This window comes from Zingiber officinale, chromosome 3B (assembly GCF_018446385.1).
Source record: "Zingiber officinale cultivar Zhangliang chromosome 3B, Zo_v1.1, whole genome shotgun sequence".
Taxonomy (NCBI): Eukaryota; Viridiplantae; Streptophyta; class Magnoliopsida; order Zingiberales; family Zingiberaceae; genus Zingiber; species Zingiber officinale.
This window is the reverse complement of record NC_055991.1, coordinates 66,227,080-66,247,121: the sequence shown is the minus strand read 5'-3', so window position 1 is coordinate 66,247,121 and position 20,042 is coordinate 66,227,080.

The following is a 20,042-nucleotide window of genomic DNA, read 5'->3' as shown; positions in this document are numbered from 1 at the left end:
GAGGAGAGGGGGCTGAGGCTCTCGGTGGTGGAGAGGAGAGAATGAGAGAATTGAGAGAAAAATAAAATCTTCTCTTTACATGCTCCCTTTTATGTTAAGAGGGAAGAGGTAGCAAAATTGGTTTTTGCTTTCCTTCTCCCTTAGCCCTTTTTTTTTTATTTTATTTATTTATTTGTTCTCATCATTCATGATGAAACAAGGGGGAATGAATCCCCTTAATAGTCCTCTTTAAGTCACGGCAAATGGAGAGGAAGAGGGAGAGAAAAGAAGGAAGGCAAGTTGTCTTTCTCTTGCTCTTTTCTTGCTTTCTTTTGGCTAGCTTTTACTCTCATCCTTATCATGAGTTTCCCTCCTTTGCTATCAATATATTATTCCTATCCCAACTGGTTATTACCCATTAATCCTATCATTTACATCATGAGAGGTTCAAGGTTCAATCCTTGACCACTCATTATTTTTATTTCTTTTTATTTCTTTTTGGTTCAACATTCCACTAATATTTTTCTAAGGCAAATTCATCATTCTCATATTTATCTTAAAAGCTTAGTGGGTGTTACAGACATGAGGTATATCTAATTCAGTGGCAGAGGTTGAAGCCGAAAAATTTCTCTGGTACTTGTGAACCAGGGGGCGCTCAAGCTTAGTTCAAGACTGTAGAAAGTATAGTAGAGCTACTGGACTGGCCTGAACATGAAAAGGTCAAGTGTGCATCATTCTGCCTTTCGGGAGATGCCAGAATGTGGTGGGACAGGGTTAAAGCAAAGAGGCAAGTGAACCAAATGAGATGGATGGACTTTGAAGTTGAATATTTCAAAGAATTCTTCAATATGTGTGTGACAAATAAGCACTACGATGAGTTCACCAAGTTCCGGCAAGGTGATATCAGTTAATGAAGCTGTGAAAAGATTCAACCGACTCGCGTGCCTATGCCAGAGTTGGTCAGTACCGAGAGAGAAAGGGTCAGACTCATGCTGCAGATACTCTGACCCGAAATAGCTCTAAATGTGGTCAGCGGGGTTAATAGACCGCAGACCGCAGAAGAGCTGTTCAATAGCGTCTTGATCACTGAGCACTACTTGAACTATATTAATCAGCAAAAGAAGGCGCTGAGCGAGGGCAAGAGCCAAGCCCAGTCAGGAGGACAGAAACCTCAAATTATCAAAGCAAGCTAGAAAGGAAACCACAATGGTAAGAGAAAACAATGGATCAGTTCTAAGGGTGGTCCAGTAAAGAAACAACCCACGTACCTTCAGTGTACTACATGTGGAAAGAAGCATACTGGGGTGTGCCACAAGGGCACAAATAGGTGCTTCAACTGTGAACTGGAAGGACATAGAGCCAGGGATTGCCCTACCCATGTTCAGGCACCTACTCAGCAGTATATTCAGAACCGGGGTGCTCCCTCACAGCTACACCAAATGCAAGCTGTGATAGAAGGTACTCAGATAAGCCAAGGGAGATTGGAAGCCCCGCCAGTTACGACAAATGCCAGGATTTTTTCTCTCACAAAGGAAGATGTGGCGAATGCTTCTTTCGGTTGTCACAGGTCAGATATTTATTTTCTGTCGGCATGCTACTGTATTATTTGATACTGGGGCAACACACTCGTTTGTCTCTATGCCTTTCACATGGAAGATAGACATGCCACCACAAGCTTTAGATTGCAAGTTCTTAACGACTCTGCCCTGGGGAGAAGTGATGTCATCTACCCATATGCTGCGAGTTGCTTCTATCAGAATCGTAGATAGAGAACTCTATTGTGATCTGATAGTGCTCGACATGCAGGATTATGACATTATATTGGGCATGGATTTCCTGAGCAAGTACGGTGCTTCGATTGAGTCCATAAAAGAAAGGTGGTTTTTCGGCCAGAGGCCGAACCGATGTTTGAATTTATTGGAGAGCCAAGGAAAAGAACTAAGAAATTCTTATAGGCCTTAAGGGCACAAAAGATGTTAGACAGTGGATGCACTGGGTTTCTAGCACATGTGGTCGATACCAGCCAAGTAGAGGACCAGAAGCTGGAAGATGTCAGAGTCGTTTGCAACTACCCAGAGGTATTCCCTGATGAACTACCAGGGTTAGCCCCGATAGAGAAATTGAATTTGAGATCGAATTGGTTCCTGGTACTAAACCGATCTCTAAAGCACCTTACCGTATGGCGCCGACTGAATTGAAGGAACTTCAGAGACAGCTACGGGAGTTACTCGACAAGGGACTTATCCACCCTTGTCACTCTCTATGGGGAGCTCCAGTACTGTTTGTGAAGAAGAAAGATGGGTCAATGCGAATGTGCATAGACTATCGAGCACTAAATAAGGTTACTATCAAGAATAGGTACCCTCTACGACGGATTGACGACCTGTTTGACCAATTAAAAGGTGCCACCGTCTTCTCTAAGATTGACCTGAGGTCTGGCTATCATCAAGTAAAAGTGAAACAGGATGACATACCGAAGAGGGCTTTTTGAACAAGATACGGACACTATAAGTTCGTAGTTATGCCCTTCTGAGTGAAGAATGCTCCTGCTATGTTTATGAACCTGATGAATCGGGTATTCTCGGCATTCCTCGACGAATTTGTGATCGTCTTCATCAATCAAATCCTCATCTATTCGAGAACCCAAGTAGAGCATGCCGAACACCTGAACATTGTATTGCAGATTCTTCAGGAGAAGCAGCAGTATGCGAAATTCCCAAATGCGAGTTCTGGCTCGATCGAATATCATTCTTGGGTCATATTATCTCCGAGGACGGAGTAATGGTAGACCCAATAAAGATTGAAGCTGTGAGTAACCGGAACAGGCCAAAGAATGCTAGTGAGATCAGAAGTTTTCTCGGGCTAGCAGGCTATTACAGGAAGTTCGTAGAGGGCTTCTCTAGAATTGCAGCCCCTATGATAGCTCTCACCAGGAAGAACCAGAAGTACGAATGGACATATGACTGTGAGAAGAGTTTCACAGAATTGAAAAGGAGATTGACCAGTGCTAAAATCCTCACTCTTCCGGAAAGTAACGGAAGTTTTGATATGTACAGTGACGCTTCCAGGTTGGGACTCGGAGCTGTACTCATGCAGAACGGCAAGGTCATTGCCTATGCCTCTAAGCAACTCAAGGAACACGAAAGAAATTATCCCACTCACGATCTAGAGCTAGCAGCCGTGGTCTTTACTCTCAAAATATGGAGGTATTATCTATATGGAGTTCAGTGTAAGATTTATACAGATCACCAGAGTCTGAAATACTTCTTCACAAAGAAAGATTTAAACATGAGACAACACAGATGGCTCGAGTTATTCAAGGATTATGACTGCGAGATCTTTTATCATCCGGGGAAAGCAACAAAGTGGCCGATGCACTCAGCAGGAAGTCCCGTGCCACCTTAATGTCGCTATCGGCATTGCCCCAACCCAAGGAAGGGAAATTATGTGTTAAAAGGAACGAAAATACCCAGAGCTATTCTAAGTTCAAGGACGAACTTTTTATAAGGTATGGGGGATTGTAACACCCATAAAACCTCTAGCAATTTTATATAAATTTTTGTATGGTTTGAATGGGTTCTATGTGGGTTCCTTCTTCAAAAAAAAAAATGAGACATGGCCAAGGTTAGAACCTTGAACCTCTTAACAAGTGGCAAGTTTAAGAGGTATGGAATAACCAATAGGCCAAGAGGAAGTATTGTTAGAAAGGAAATGGAATTTGTGGTTAAAGGTAGGGAAGGTAAGGTGAAACTTTTATTCTTTCACAAAGAATAAGTGAGAGGGATGAAGAGAGAAAGCAATAGAATGACAAGTTGTGTTCTTCCTTCTTCCTTTTATTTAGAATAAATAGGAATAAAAAGGTAATGGAGAGAAAAGTTCATTCTTCCTTCTTCTTTTCATTTAGAATAAAAAGAAGTAAGAGGAAGAAAAGTTATTCTTTTTCTTCTTCCTCCTTCTTCTTCTTCCTCCACCGAAACCTTAAGCCTCTTCTCTCCCATAGCCGAATTTAAGATAAAGGTTTTTTCCTAGGAAAACATCACAAAGAGAAGTCCTTAAAACATACTCCTTCTTACAAGCAAAACAAGCAAAAGGGAATTCTAGAAGCGAAAGCCTTCTTCTTCTTCTCCATCAAGGGTACTTCTCTTAGTAAACCAAGCAAGAGGATGCAAGTATCTCCCTCACCTGCAGTACAAGTAGTTTACGAGTGTTTTGTCCATGTTTTAATGTTGCTTAAAATTTAGGATTTGGTTTTTGTAAATTTCAGCCAAGACATGAAATAAGGTTTGAAGAGAGTTCAAAACTTTAACCATGCTTGATTATGATTCCTCATGATGGGTACTCTATTAGGTGATGTTAGTGTAACGCCCGCCCCTCTACTACTACTCTAAAGAAGGGACGTACTTAAAACATACATACATGTATATGCATATGAAATCATGGCAGCGGAAGTGGGTTGTCTAAAAATTTAATCTAATCATATGCATATGGACTAAACATGACATGTGAATCATATAGTCATATAATATAGAACCATGCTTAACATGCTAATCTTTTAATCATAACATGAGAATGTACTAGTATTCATGCATATAACTTGATTTATCATCAACTACTTAAAACATGATTCATGATATCATAAGCACCCCAACATGAAACAAGGAGGACATAAGTGCATAACTATCCATACTAGTTCAAGTTATTTTCAAAAGCATAAAGTCAAAACATGGTTCTCATGCACAACTTAGGTATATATAAGTTCTGAAATATAAATGGATCTATTCCACCATGCCACTTCCACACACATTCTTGCCCTTCCTGCTGCTCCTCTTAATTTAGCCATTCCTTTCCTTTTTCTGCAGTACAAGGAAACTTAAAACTATAAGAACATAGGCTTAGTAAGTCTCTTTCCTACTCACAAAACCACGAATCATGCATAAACATGAAGTAGTAACATGTTCATTTGGCAAATCATAACATAACATGTGAAAACATAAGCATAAAATCATATTATATCATATGAGATCATAGACATAAAATCATATCATAGCATGTGAGAGCATAACATAAAATCATATCATATCATATGAGAGCATAATCATAAAATCATATCATATCATGTGAGAGCATAATAAAAAAATCATATCATATCATGTGAGAGCATAAACATAAAAAAGTAACATGATCATATAAGCATCATAGACATATTTTCAAGAGCATCTTACATAAGCATAAAGGAGAACCATATAACATGAACATGTAGATGCAAGATGTACTTTTGAAAACATGTATCATGAAATGAACATATGCAAGATGTCCTTTTGAAAACATATATGATATACATACTTAAACATAATCTCAACATGAGGGCCCAGCTTGTACCACATACATACATGAATGCGCGCATCCTAAGTAGATCCAAGGTAGCTAATCTTGAACCTACTAGGAACTAGGCCCGTTTCATAGACCATCAACTTAGGGGCAACTAAGGAGCCCATCCCTTTTACTAGGCCCGTTTCATAGACCATCGACCTAGGGGCACTTATGGAGCCCACCCTTGGTACAAGCCATACAAAAGTAAAATAGCATATCATGTTTCTTATCATATCATACATATCATGTTCTTGTCATATCATGGCATATCATGTTCTTGTCATATCATGAAGAGTGCTCTTGATCCCAACTTAAGGGAAGCATCTCTTAGGCTTTTCATCTTACATAAGCCTTTCATAAACATATCATGTTCTTGTCATATCATGTAACATAGCATGTTCTTGTCATATCATGAAACATAGCATGTTTTTAATATATCATGATAGCATAAAGTGCACATAACCTAAAGCATATCATAAGGAATCATAAGTGCACATAACATAAAGCATTTCATAAGGAATCATAACATGATGGCATGTGTGTACATAACATAAAGCATATCATAACATAAAAGTTCATACCATATCATATAGAATCATTATCAAGCATGGTTAGGGTTTTGAACTTCCTACAAACCCTAAAACCTCACTTAGCCGAACCATCAAAAGCATGAATCCTAGGTTTTCAAGCAACATAAAACATGGAAATCAAATACATAAATTTTAATAATACTTAACATAGCATGTAAGACCTTTAGAAACCCTAGGTAGCTTTTAACCTAATCTCTTTTTTTTTCTTCTTGGCCGAACCCTAGTAGCATGGTTCTCAATCTTTTTCTTCAATATAAAACATGAAAAATCTTAAACTAACATCATATAGTGGGTGACATATAATGAGGATTCATAAACAAGCATAATTAGGTTCTTAAACTTCCTCTAATTCCATTATTCACTCTTGGTTGAAACCTTAAGAGCTTGGTTCTAGATCTTTAAGCAACATGAAGCTTGAAAACTTTAATCTAACATCATGTAGTGAGTTACAAACCATAAGGGATCATAAGCAAGCATAGTTTACATTTTAAACTTTCTCTAACCCTCTTTATCTTTTCATGGCTGAACCCTAAAGATCAAAGTTCCAAGATCTAAGCAACATCCGACATGAAGAACCTTAACCTAACATCATGTAGTGTGTTACAAACCATAAGAAATCATGTACAAGCATAGTTTATATATTAACTTTCTCTAAACTTCTTTATCTTTTCATGGCCAAACCCTAAAGAGCAAAGTTCCAAGATCTAAGCAACATCAAACATGAAGAACCATAACCTAACATCATGTAGTGAGTTACAAACCATAAGAAATCATGTACAAGCATAGTTTACAATTTAACTTTCTCTAAACTTCTTTATCTTTTCATGGCCGAACCCTAAAGAGAAAAGTTCCAAGATCTAAGCAACATCAAACATGAAGAACCTTAACCTAACATCATGTAGTGAGTTACAAACCATAAGAAATCATGTACAAGCATAGTTTACATCTTAACCTTCTCTAAACCTCTTTATCTTTTCATGGTCGAAACTTAAAAGAGTGTGCTTCTAAGTTTTTTTTTTTTAAGCACATGAAGCAATAAAACTTTAACAACCATAGATAACTAAAAACTAATAGATGGCATGTTTCTAAATTTACTTATCATGGCCGAACCCTACAAGGTAACTTCCAAGATTTTTCAAATCATTTTTAAGCATAGAAAACAAGGGAGCTACTTGTACTGCTGGTGAGGAGGATACTTGTATACTCTCGATTGATTTACTAGGAGAAGTAGCCTTGCTTGTGAAGCTTTCCCTAGAGAGAAAATTGTTAGTTAGAGCCCTAGAGCCAATCATTTGATGATTGTATGGACTCATGTATATCATATTCTTATATATATATTAAGGCATTTGGTTTTTGGTTATTATGCTTATTTGTATTAGTGCCAGATAAAATAAGTATAGTAGCATCCTTGAGTAGAAGGTTCATACCTATATCAATCGATTAGTTGAATCGATAGTGAGATGATATAGGGAACACTACTCTAATTTATTCCTAGTCGAGTATTAACATTCAGGGACAATGTTAATACAATAAGACTAGCATGTAGGTCAGCTCGATGACTTGATCTCACAAGTCATGGATATAGAGATATCAAGCTGACACATGGGTATGCATTAGAGAATGTATACTGAATGACCCGCCATGAGAAAGTATCATGGATCGTTATATGAGTGTCATATACTTTCTCATGTGGCTATTAGTATGACTATTAGTCCTTAGACCTGAAGTCACCATGGATCCCTACATAAGGAGTTATGTACTTTGGTTTCGTCAAACGTCACCCGTAACAGGGTGGACTATAAAGGCGATTACTGGGTATGTAACAAATTATGCAGAGGGATGTGAGTGATGTAGATGGGATCTATCCCTCCCATATGACGGGAGCGACATCAATATTCTTGATAGAGTTAGACCACGAAGTGCATGACCATGCCCAAATGAGTCAACATTAGATGTTGAGCTCATTTGATCGAGTGAGTCTACTTGGAGTTCAAGATTTAGATTGATTAGAGGATGACACGGTCTATGCCTCATATTGATCAATCTAGATGTCTAGGATAGAAGGACAATGTCACATATTGTGAGGAGTCACAATTAGTAGTCACAAGGTGATGTTGGATCTTAACATTTCTTGTAACTTGGGTAGCAATGATGTATTGCTAGATGCCGCTCATTGCTTATGTTTCTAAAAGAGTTTAGAAACATTGCCAACGTTACAAGAACCTATTGGGTCACACACAAAGAACATGTGAATGGAGATTAGGTTCATATGATGAACCAATTGGATTAGGTTCATATGATGCACCAAAGATTGGATTCAAAATTAGACTTATTGAGTTAGACTCAATTAGATTCAAATGTTGAATGAGTCTAATTTAAATTTGATTCATTGGGTCAATTTATATTAATGAATTAGATTCATTAAATTAAAATTGACTTGAATCAAAGGTTGGATTTAACTCAACAAGGAAGAGAATTGGTCAAGTTTGACTTGACCAAATGGAAGTTGAAACATCAAGTTTGACTTGATGTCTTGCCACATCATCATGAAGGTTGACTCATCCTACTTGGCTTGACCAACCTAGCCACATCATTAGCCACATCACCACCTCATAATGGTATGCCACCTCATTGGAGGTTACACATCCAATTGGTTTTAATGTGGCCGGCCACATTAATGAGGGGCTTTATGGTGTGGCCGACCACACATTAGATGGTGTGGAGGTTTTTGTTTTGGGAATTGATGTGGTGTCATTATTCCTTCTTCTTCCTTGGGTTCCCCTCTCCTCTTGAGTTGCTGTGGTCGTGGCTATCATGCTGAGGAGAAGATGTTGAGTTGTTTCCAAGAGCACAAAGGAAAGTGAAGGTCATAAAGGAGGGTACTAAAGGAGTGTATGTGATTCTCTCTTCTATTTCTCTCTTTTCTCCTTTTTGTTCCCATCCGAGAGCTCTAGAAAAGTGCTAGCACACTTGGGGCTCTCTTCTCCATCTTTGAGTGGTAGAAGACCACTCCTTGTTCGTGTGGATATCACTAGAGGAGTGTCTACATTGACACTCTCGAGATCCAATGCTTCCTTGGACGAGCGGGACTAAACGAAGGGCACGCTTCGAAGGTATAACCCTTATCTAGTGTAGATCTAAAGGTTTTTACAAACTCGTACGAGAAAAGGTTTTTCGAAAAGTTTTGTTTTCGAATCTTTGCACGGATCTACGGCTTTGGGTGACTCGGGGTTTCCGCGACGTGAAAAAGCGGTTTTCGCGGCCCGACGAACCCAACAGTGGTATCAGAGCCACGTGCAAGGCGAATACGAGTTTGTTTTTTGGTTTTATGAAAACTAAATTTTCTGTAATTTTCTGTAAAATTATGATTTTATAATTTTTATGGGTAATTTTTCCGTAGAAGCGAAGCATAAGTGTCTCGGCACTTGTAGGCTTCGGCTACCGGAAAGATTTTTCCAAAACAGCTTCGTTTTGCTCCAAATCCGTTTGGGACAGCGGGCTTGGGTGCCATTAGATCGCAAAGGAGCAACTCACGATGGTTAGATCGTGGGTAGGGGTACTGCCCCTAACCCCGCAAGGGGATTTGCACCGCGATTGCACCCGAAATCGCTAAAAATGAACCCGTCGGGAAGATTTTTCCGAAACGGCAATGTCTCGGCCCAAATCGTTTTGGGACAGCGGGTTTAGGCGCTGTTGGATCGCAAAGGAACCCTCGCGATGGTTAGATCGCGGGTAGGGGCGCTGCCCCTGGGCCCCGCAAGGGGATCCGTTCCGCGATTGCGCCTGAAACCGCTAAACGGGACCGCCGGGAAATTTTACTCATAAAAATTGTAAAAATTAGTTTTAAAATTATAGAAAATTATGAAAATATATAATTTTGAATTATATATTAATTTTGTGATAGTCATGGCCCAAAACCCAATATGATTGGTTGTGTTGTAATTCATAATACGGCCTGCGTGTCGTTATATGTTTGCGAGTGTTGTATTATATTCGCGACCTGCGCGTCATGCCTTCTCTTATTTTATTGTTGTAAATTAGATTTAGACTCGAATGTAACTCGAGTTTCAAATTGTAATGTACAAATTGGAGCGGTGGAGGGTCCACACGAGACGGAGTTCCGAGGCGGGCACGAGCAACACAAGGTGGTCAAAGGGAGGAGCTTGGAGAAGCTGTTGACCCTAGGTTAACCATTCGATCTTCTCATTGGCTTGAGAAGATCGTAGTAGGGCCATGACTAAATCACAAATAAATTAATTAATTAATTGTTATGTATATGATGCATGTTTAATAGTTAATTAATTAATTAGTGCCTTAACGATTAGATTAGATCTAAGTCGTGCACATGATGCACCCTTGCGATTAGATTAGATCTAAGTCATGCACAAGATGCATCCTTCTCGATTAGATTAGATCTAGATCGAACCAACTCTAAATGCCTAACCATGCCGTGATACCTATCACTACCTCGATCACATGTATTGTTGAATCTGCCAAAGTAGAGCAATACATATTATCTTGGTAGGGTACGGAGGGACAATCTTGGTCCCGCCTATCAACGCATGGGTGAATACAAACTCAATTAGATTGAGTATTCCTAGTTACTTGGTTGGATCGAGTCAACTATAGGCATTATTCCAACGGTTGGAAAAGATAGGTCAAAATCACATCTATATTAACTCTCGGGCGTATTAGCCAAAGCTAACTCGAGTTTTAATATAAATGCAGATATTGATTCTATAAACAAGAGTTGCATAGAGATGTAATTGGTAATCGTTACTTACCGATCATACTAAGCCTTGGGCGTATTAGCCAAAGCTAACTCAAGGGTTAGTATGATGTGGATCTTGTCCCACAAGAATTATAGAATTCAGTGGGAGCATCATTTAATTAAAGGCCTAATTAGATGATTTAAAAGAATATGATATTTATTTCTGCTTTTATTTCTGTTGTAGATTACCATGATGTCGAATAGGAACACCTTCTCCCTGCGATCTGTCCTCAAGAAGGACAAGCTCAACGGAGCAAACTTCCTGGACTGGTACAGGAACTTGAGAATAGTTCTCACCCAAGAGCGTAAACTGTACGTTCTGGAGCAGCCCATTCCGGAGGCTCCTCCTGCCACTGCCACGCGAGCAGACCATGATGCTTACAAGAAGCATCAAGATGACGCATTCGATGTGTCCTGTCTAATGCTCGCAACCATGAACTCTGAGCTTCAGAAGCAACATGAGTTGATGGGTGCTTACGATATGGTTGCACATCTTCGTCAACTATATCAAGGACAAGCAGGGTACTGGAAGAGGAACTTCACAGGATACCTGGAAGATCTTAACAAGAAAAGAAATAAGATTTCTACTTCAGGTATAAATGTTATAGAAGTCAACCTCTCTATTTCTTCGTCGTGGGTATTAGATATCGGATGTGCTTCACACATTTGTACTAATGTACAAGCACTGAGAAATAGCAGAGCATTGACAAAGGGCGAGATAGACCTACGAGTAGGCAATGGAGCACGGGTTGCTGCTGTTGCTGTAGGGACTTATTTTCTATCTCTACCCTCTGGGCTTGTACTAGAGTTAGACGATTGTTGTTATGTGCCTGCATTGACTAAGAACATTATATCAGTTTCTTGTTTGGACAAGAAAGGATTTTCATTTATAATAAAGAACAAATGTTGTTTTGTCTATTTAAACGATATGTTCTATTGTAATGCACCTCTGATGAACGGACTCTATATTCTAGACCTTGAGAGCCCTATCTATAACGTTAGTACCAAGAGGTTCAAATCGAACGATATGAACCACACCTATCTCTGGCACTGTCGCTTAGGTCATATAAATGACAAGCGCTTATCCCAGCTCCATAAGGATGGTTTGCTGGACTCATTTGATTTTGAATCATATGAGATATGCGAGTCATGCCTACAAGGCAAGATGACCAAGACCCCCTTTAGTGGGCATAGCGAGAGAGCAACTGATTTGTTAGGACTCATACATAGTGATGTATGTCGCCCTTTCAATGTTGATGCTAGAGGCGGTTATAGGTACTTCATCACATTTACTGATGACTTCAGTAGATATGGTTATGTGTATTTGATGACACATAAATCTGAATCCTTTGAAAAGTTCAAAGAATTCAAGAATGAAGTACAGAACCAGCTTGACAAGAGTATTAAGGTACTTCGATCATATCGAGGTGGTGAATACTTAAGCCATGAGTTTCGTGACTACTTAGCTGAGTGTGGGATTTTATCTCAACTCACTCCTCCTGGAACACCACAGTGGAATGGTGTATCCGAAAGGAGGAATCGTACCTTATTAGATATGGTACGATCTATGATGAGTCACACAGATCTTCCGACATATCTATGGGGATATGCTCTAGACACGGCAGCTTTCATACTCAACCAAGTTCCATCAAAGGCCGTGATAAAGACACCATATAGGATATGGACTGGGAGAGATGCCCAGGTGTCTTTCATGAGGATTTGGGGTTGTGAGGCTTACGTACGACGTCAAGTCTCAAACAAATTAGGACCCAAATCCGACAAGTGTTATTTCATTGGATATCCCAAGGAAACTAAGGGATATTACTTCTACATTCCCGGTCAAGACAAGGTAGTTGTGGCAAAGACTGGGGTCTTTCTAGAAAGGGACTTTGTTTCTAGAAAGACTAGTGGGAGCGCGTTCGATCTTGAAGAAGTTCAAGATGCGAACAATAGCACTGATGCCTCGATGGAAGTTGAACTGGAACCACAAAGTGTTGTGGATGATGTTGTTCCACAAGGAGTTGAGGAACAACAACCAGTTCAAGTAGACATACCTCTTCGCAGGTCTGATAGGGTACGTCGTCAGCCTGAGAGATACTCATTTCTCTTGTCTGACCATGATGACGTTGTGCTCATAGAGGATGAGCCTACCACCTATCAGGAAGCTGTGATGAGACCAGATTCCGAGAAATGGCTAGAGGCCATGAGATCCGAGATGGAATCCATGTACACCAACCAAGTTTGGACTTTGGTTGATCCACCTGAAGGGGTAAAACCCATAGGGTGCAAGTGGGTCTTTAAGAGAAAGACTGACATGGATGGACTTATCTATAAGGGTCGCTTGGTAGCTAAAGGTTTCAAGCAGATTCATGGTATTGACTATGATGAAACCTTTTCTCCAGTAGCGATGTTTAAGTCCATTCGGATCATGCTTGCTATTGCAGCCTACCATGACTATGAGATATGGCAGATGGATGTCAAAACCGCGTTTCTGAATGGAAACCTACTCGAGGATGTGTACATGACACAACCTGAGGGTTTTGTAGATCCACAGCATACTAGCAGAGTATGCAAGGTCCATATGGACTAAAGCAAGCTTCTCGGAGCTGGAATCTTCGATTCGATGATGCAATCAAATAGTTTGGTTTCATCAAGAACGAAGATGAGCCTTGGGTCTACAAGAAGGTTGTAGGGGATATAGTTGTCTTCCTCATATTGTATGTGGATGACATACTACTCATTGGGAAGGACATTCCTATGCTTCAGTCTGTCAAGACCTGGCTAGGGAGTTGCTTCTCAATGAAGGACTTAGGTGAGGCATCCCGCATTCTAGGGATACAGATCTATAGAGATAGATCTAAGAGATTGCTTGGCCTAAGTCAGAGTACATATATTGACAAGGTACTCCTTCGGTTTGCCATGCAGAACTCCAAGAAGGGATTTCTGGCGATGTCACATGGCGTGAGTCTTTCGAAGACTCAAGGTCCCTCTTCTAGAGAGGAGAGAGACCGCACGGATCAAATCCCTTATGCCTCAACCATAGGATCGATCATGTACGCCATGTTATGTACTCGACCTGATGTCCCGTATGCTTTGAGCATGACGAGCAGATACCAGTCAGATCCAGGTGAAAGTCACTGGATAGCGGTCAAGAATATTCTTAAGTACTTAAGAAGGACTAAAGAATATTTCTTGATATATGGAGGCAATGATGAGCTAGCTGTAAAGGGTTACAGTGATGCTAGCTTCCAAACCGACCAGGATGACTATAGATCGCAGTCGGGGTTCGTATTTTGCATTAATGGTGGTGCTGTCAGCTGGAAGAGTTCGAAGTAGGACACTGAGTACATTGCTGCATCAGAGGCAGCAAAGGAGGCAGTTTGGATCCGCAAGTTCATCACTGAACTTGGGGTGGTTCCTAGCATCGCTGACCCAGTTGAGCTCTATTGTGACAACAATGGAGCTATAGCACAGGCAAAGGAACCTCGCTCACACCAGCGGACCAAGCATATCATTCGAGAGATTATCGATAGAGGAGATGTGAATATTTGCAGAGTACCTACAGAGGCTAACATCGCAAATCCCTTGACCAAGGCTTTGGCACAGAGGAAGCATGATGGTCACACTAGGTCATTAGGCCTTAGAGCCTATACTGATTGGCACTAGTGCTAGTGGGAGATTGTTAGTTAGAGCCCTAGAGCCAATCATTTGATGATTGTATGGGCTCATGTATATCATATTCTTATATATATATTAAGGCATTTGGTTTTTGGTTATTATGCTTATTTGTATTAGTGCCAGATAAAATAAGTATAGTAGCGTCCTTGAGTAGAAGGTTCATACCTATATCAATCGATTATTTGAATCGATAGTGAGATGATATAGGGAACACTACTCTAATTTATTCCTAGTCGAGTATTAACATTCAGGGATAATGTTAATACAATAAGACTAGCATGTAGGTCAGCTCGATGACTTGATCTCACAAGTCATGGATATAGAGATATCAAGCTGACACAGGTATGCATTAGAGAATGTATACTGAATGACCCGCCATGAGAAAGTATCATGGATCGTTATATGAGTGTCATATACTTTCTCATGTGGCTATTAGTATGACTATTAGTCCTTAGACCTGAAGTCACCATGGATCCCTACATAAGGAGTTATGTACTTTGGTTTCGTCAAACGTCACCCGTAACAGGGTGGACTCTAAAGGCGATTACTGGATATGTAACAAATTATGCAGAGGGATGTGAGTGATGTAGATGGGATCTATCCCTCCCATATGACGGGAGCGACATCAATATTCTTGATAGAGTTAGACCACGAAGTGCATGGCCATGCCCAAATGAGTCAACATTAGATGTTGAGCTCATTTGATCGAGTGAGTCTACTTGGAGTTCAAGATTTAGATTGATTAGAGGATGACACGGTCTATGCCTCATATTGATCAATCTAGATGTCTAGGATAGAAGGACAATGTCACATATTGTGAGGAGTCACAATTAGTAGTCACAAGGTGATGTTGGATCTTAACATTTCTTGTAACTTGGGTAGCAATGATGTATTGCTAGATGCCGCTCATTGCTTATGTTTCTAAAAGAGTTTAGAAACATTGCCAACGTTACAAGAACCTATTGGGTCACACACAAAGAACATGTGGATGGAGATTAGGTTCATATGATGAACCAATTGGATTAGGTTCATATGATGCACCAAAGATTGGATTCAAAATTAGACTTATTGAGTTAGACTCAATTAGATTCAAATGTTGAATGAGTCTAATTTAAATTTGATTCATTGGGTCAATTTATATTAATGAATTAGATTCATTAAATTAAAATTTACTTGAATCAAAGGTTGGATTTAACTCAACAAGGAAGAGAATTGGTCAAGTTTGACTTGACCAAATGGAAGTTGAAACATCAAGTTTGACTTGATGTCTTGCCACATCATCATGAAGGTTGACTCATCCTACTTGGCATGACCAACCTAGCCACATCATTAGCCACATCACCACCTCATAATGGTATGCCACCTCATTGGAGGTTACACATCCAATTGGTTTTAATGTGGCCGGCCACATTAATGAGGGGCTTTATGGTGTGGCCGGCCACACATTAGATGGTATGGAGGTTTTTGTTTTGGGAATTGATGTGGTGTCATTATTCCTTCTTCTTCCTTCGGTTCCCCTCTCCTCTTGAGTTGCTGTGGTCGTGGCTATCATGGTGAGGAGAAGATGTTGAGTTGTTTCCAAGAGCACAAGGGAAAGTGAAGGTCATAAAGGAGGGTACTAAAGGAGTGTATGTGATTCTCTCTTCTATTTCTCTCTTTTCTCCTTTTTGTTCCCATCCGAGAGCTCTAGAAAAGTGCTAGCACACTTGGGGCTCTCTTCTCCATCTTTGAGTGGTAGAAGACCACTCCTTGTTCGTGTGGATATCACTAGAGGAGTGTCTACATTGACACTCTCGAGATCCAACGCTTCCTTGGACGAGCGGGACTAAACGAAGGGCACGCTTCGAAGGTATAACCCTTATCTAGTGTAGATCTAAAGGTTTTTACAAACTCGTACAAGAAAAGGTTTTTCGAAAAGTTTTGTTTACGAATCTTTGCACGGATCTACGGCTTTGGGTGACTCGGGGTTTCCGCGACGCGAAAAAACGGTTTTCGCGGCCCGACGAACCCAACAAAAATCCCTTTGGTTGGTTTCGGCAATGGTGAGGAGAGGGACTTGATTTCGGTGGAGGGAAGGAGGAGGAAGAGGGAAGAAAAATGAAGTTCTCTTTCCCTTTTTCCTATTTATTCTCCATGAAGGAAGAAGGAAAAAACCAACTTCTCATTGAAATAAGAAGAAGGAAACTTAAACTTTTCCTTCTTAGTGAAGTGAGCCTTCACTTTCCTTACCTTTAACTATCTTGTCCCTTTCCTTCCTAGTTAGTTAGAGCCCTAGAGCCCAATCATTTGATGATTGTATTATGGACTTGTTGTATCATATTCTTATACAAATAAAGGCATTTGTTTTTGGTCATTATACTTATTTGTATTGGTGCCAAATAAACTAAGTATAATAGCGTCCTTGAGTAGAAGGTTCTCACCTATATCAATCGGTTAGTTGAACCGATAGTGAGATGATATAGGGAACACTACTCTTAATCATTCCTAGTCGAGTATTAACATTCAGGGACATTGTTAATGCAATAATACTAGCATGTATGTCAACTCGATGACTTGATCTCACAAGTCATGGATATAGAGATATCAAGTTGACACATGGGTATGCATTAGAGAATGTATACTGAATGACCCGCTTGAGAAATTAATATGGATCATTATATGAGTGTCATATACTTTCTCATGTGGCTATTAGTATGGCTACTAGTCCTTCGACCTGAAGTCACCATGGATCCCTACATAAGGAGTTATGTACTTTGGTTTCGTCAAACGTCACCCGTAACTGGGTGGACTATAAAGGCGATTACTGGGTATGTAACGAATTATGCAAAGGGATGTGAGTGATGTAGATGGGATCTATCCCTCCTATATGACGGGAGCGACATCGATATTCTTGATAGAGTGAGACCACGAAGTGCATGGCCATGCCCAAATGAGTCAATATGAGATATTGAGCTCATTTGATTTAATGAGTCTACTTGGAGATCAAGATTTAGATTGGTCAGAGGATGACACGGTCTATGCCTCACATTGATCAATCTAAATGTCTAGGATAGAAGGACACTTGTCATATATTGTGAGGAGTCACAATTAGTAGTCACAAGGTGATGTTGGATCTCAACATTCTTGTAACTTGGGTAGTAATGATGTGTTGCTAGATACCGCTCATTACTTATGCTCCTAAATGGGTTTAGGGGCATTGCCAACATTACAAGAACCTATAGGGTCACACACTAAGGACAATTAGATGGAGATTAGGTTCATATGATGAACCAAGAGGATTAGATTCATGTGATGAATCAAATTGGATTAAGAGTAATCCTAATTAGGCTAATTGAGTTGGACTCAAGTTGATTCATGTGTTCAATGAGTCTAGTATTGATTATGACTCATTGAATCAATTTAATTAAATGAATTAGATTCATTATATTAAATTGGCTTGAATTAAATGGTTGGATTAGATCAACCATGAGAGAGATTAAGTCAAGTTTGACTTGACTTGAGAGGAAGAGGAAGAGTCAAGTTTGACTTGACTTTATGCCACATCATTTGTGACTTGGCTTTAAGTGGCCTATGATGATGTGCCACATCATCATAGTTAACACATGTGTGTGCCACCTAATGGAGGTTACAAATTCCCTTTGCTTTAATGTGGCCGGCCACATTAATGAGAGGAGTTACACTTTGTTGTGGCCAGCCACTAAGGGGAATGAATGGGATTCATTTTCATTCAAGGCATTTTTGATTCCATCTTCTTCCTTGCTCTCCCTTTCCTCATCTTGCCGAGATCTTCTTGGAGTGCTAGCACACTCTAAGGTTCTCCCTCCATCGATTTTTTCGTGTGGATACGCATAGAGAGTTGTCTACCTTGACAACTTGAGATCCGGCATCTCCTTGGACGAACGGGACTCGCGAAGGGCACGCTACGAGGGTAAAACTCTTTAACATATAGTTCTAGTGTAGATCTATAGGTTGGTAAACTCGTACTTGTAGTTTTTTTAAAAAGTTTTATTCTTCGCACGGATCCGGTGGCGGGGTTTCGAGGTTTCCGCGATGCGGAAAAGTGGTTTTCACGGCCCGAAAAACCCAACATTCCTAATAGCACACCCCTGTTGGGGCTACTGGTTATGACATTCATGCATCTAATAAGAGGTCCAAGGTTCAAACCTTGGTCATGCCTCTTTTTGGTTCTATTTTTCTTTTATTTTTGTAAATATTAATATAAGGCTTATTCTAATCATGCAACAATTCACATAAAATTACTAGGGATCCTATGGGTGTTACAGTTAGTTTGATGTCTCCATGTTTTAATGTTGCTTAAAAATCTAGGATTGGGTTCTTGTAAGTTTCGGCCAAGAAGGAAATGAAAAGGCCTAGGGAAATTTAACTCCAACTAGACTTGCTTATGTTTTCTTCTATGTTATGCTATGTATCATGTGATATTAGTTTAGAGTTCATGCTTAAAGTTGCTTAAAAGAAACCTAGATTCATGCTTTATAGGTTTCGGCCAAGACATGAAATTAGGATTAGAAACTCATTTATGCTTGCTAAAAGTCTCACATGCTATGTCATGTATTAGGTGATATTAGTTTAAAGTTTCATGCTTAAAGTTGCTTAAAAGAAACCTAGATTCAAACTTATTAGGTTTCGGCCAAGACTTGAAATTAGGGTTAGAAACTCAATTATGCTTGCTAAACGTTTCACTTTCTATGCCATGTATTATGTGATATTAGTTTAAAGTTTCATGCTTAAAGTTGCATAAAAGAAACCTAGAATCATCCTTTCTAAGTTTCGACCAAGACTTGAAATTAGTGTTAGAAACTCATTTATGCTTGCTAAAAGTCTCACTTGCTATGCCAAGTATCATGTGATATTAGTTTAAAGTTCATGCTTAAAGTTACTTCAAAGAACCCTAGATTCATGCTTTATAGGTTTCGCCCAAGACTTGAGATTAGGGTTAGAAACTCAATTATGCTTGCTAAAAGTCTCACTTGCTATGCCATGTATTATGTGATATTAGTTTAAAGTTTCATTCTTAAAGTTGTTTAAAAGAAACCTAGAATCATGCATTATAAGTTTCGGCCAAGACTTGAAATTAGGGTTAGAAACTCATTTATGCTTGCTAAAAGTCTCACTTGCTATGCCATGTATCATGTGATATTAGTTTAAAGCTCATCCTTAAAGTTGCTTAAAAGAAAGCTAGATTCATGCTTTATAGGTTTCAGCCAAGACTTGAAATTAGAGTTAGAAACTCATTTATGCTTGCTAAAAGTCTCACACGCTATGCCATGTATCATGTGATATTAGATTAAAGTTTCATGCTTAAAGTTGCTTAAAAGAAACCTAGATTCATGCTTTATAGGTTTCGGCCAACACTTGAAATTTGGGTAGAAACTCATTTATGCTTGCTAAAAGTCTAACTTACTATGTCATTTATCATGTGATATTAGTTTAAAGTTCATGCTTAAAGTTGCTTAAAAGAAACCTAGATTCATGCTTTATAGGTATCAGCCAAGACTTGAAATTAGGGTTAAAAACTCATTTATGCTTGCTAAAAGTCTCACTTGCTATGCCATGTATCATGTGATATTAGTTTAAAATTTCATGCTTAAAGTTGCTTAAAAGAAACCTAGATTCATGCTTTATAGGTTTCGGCC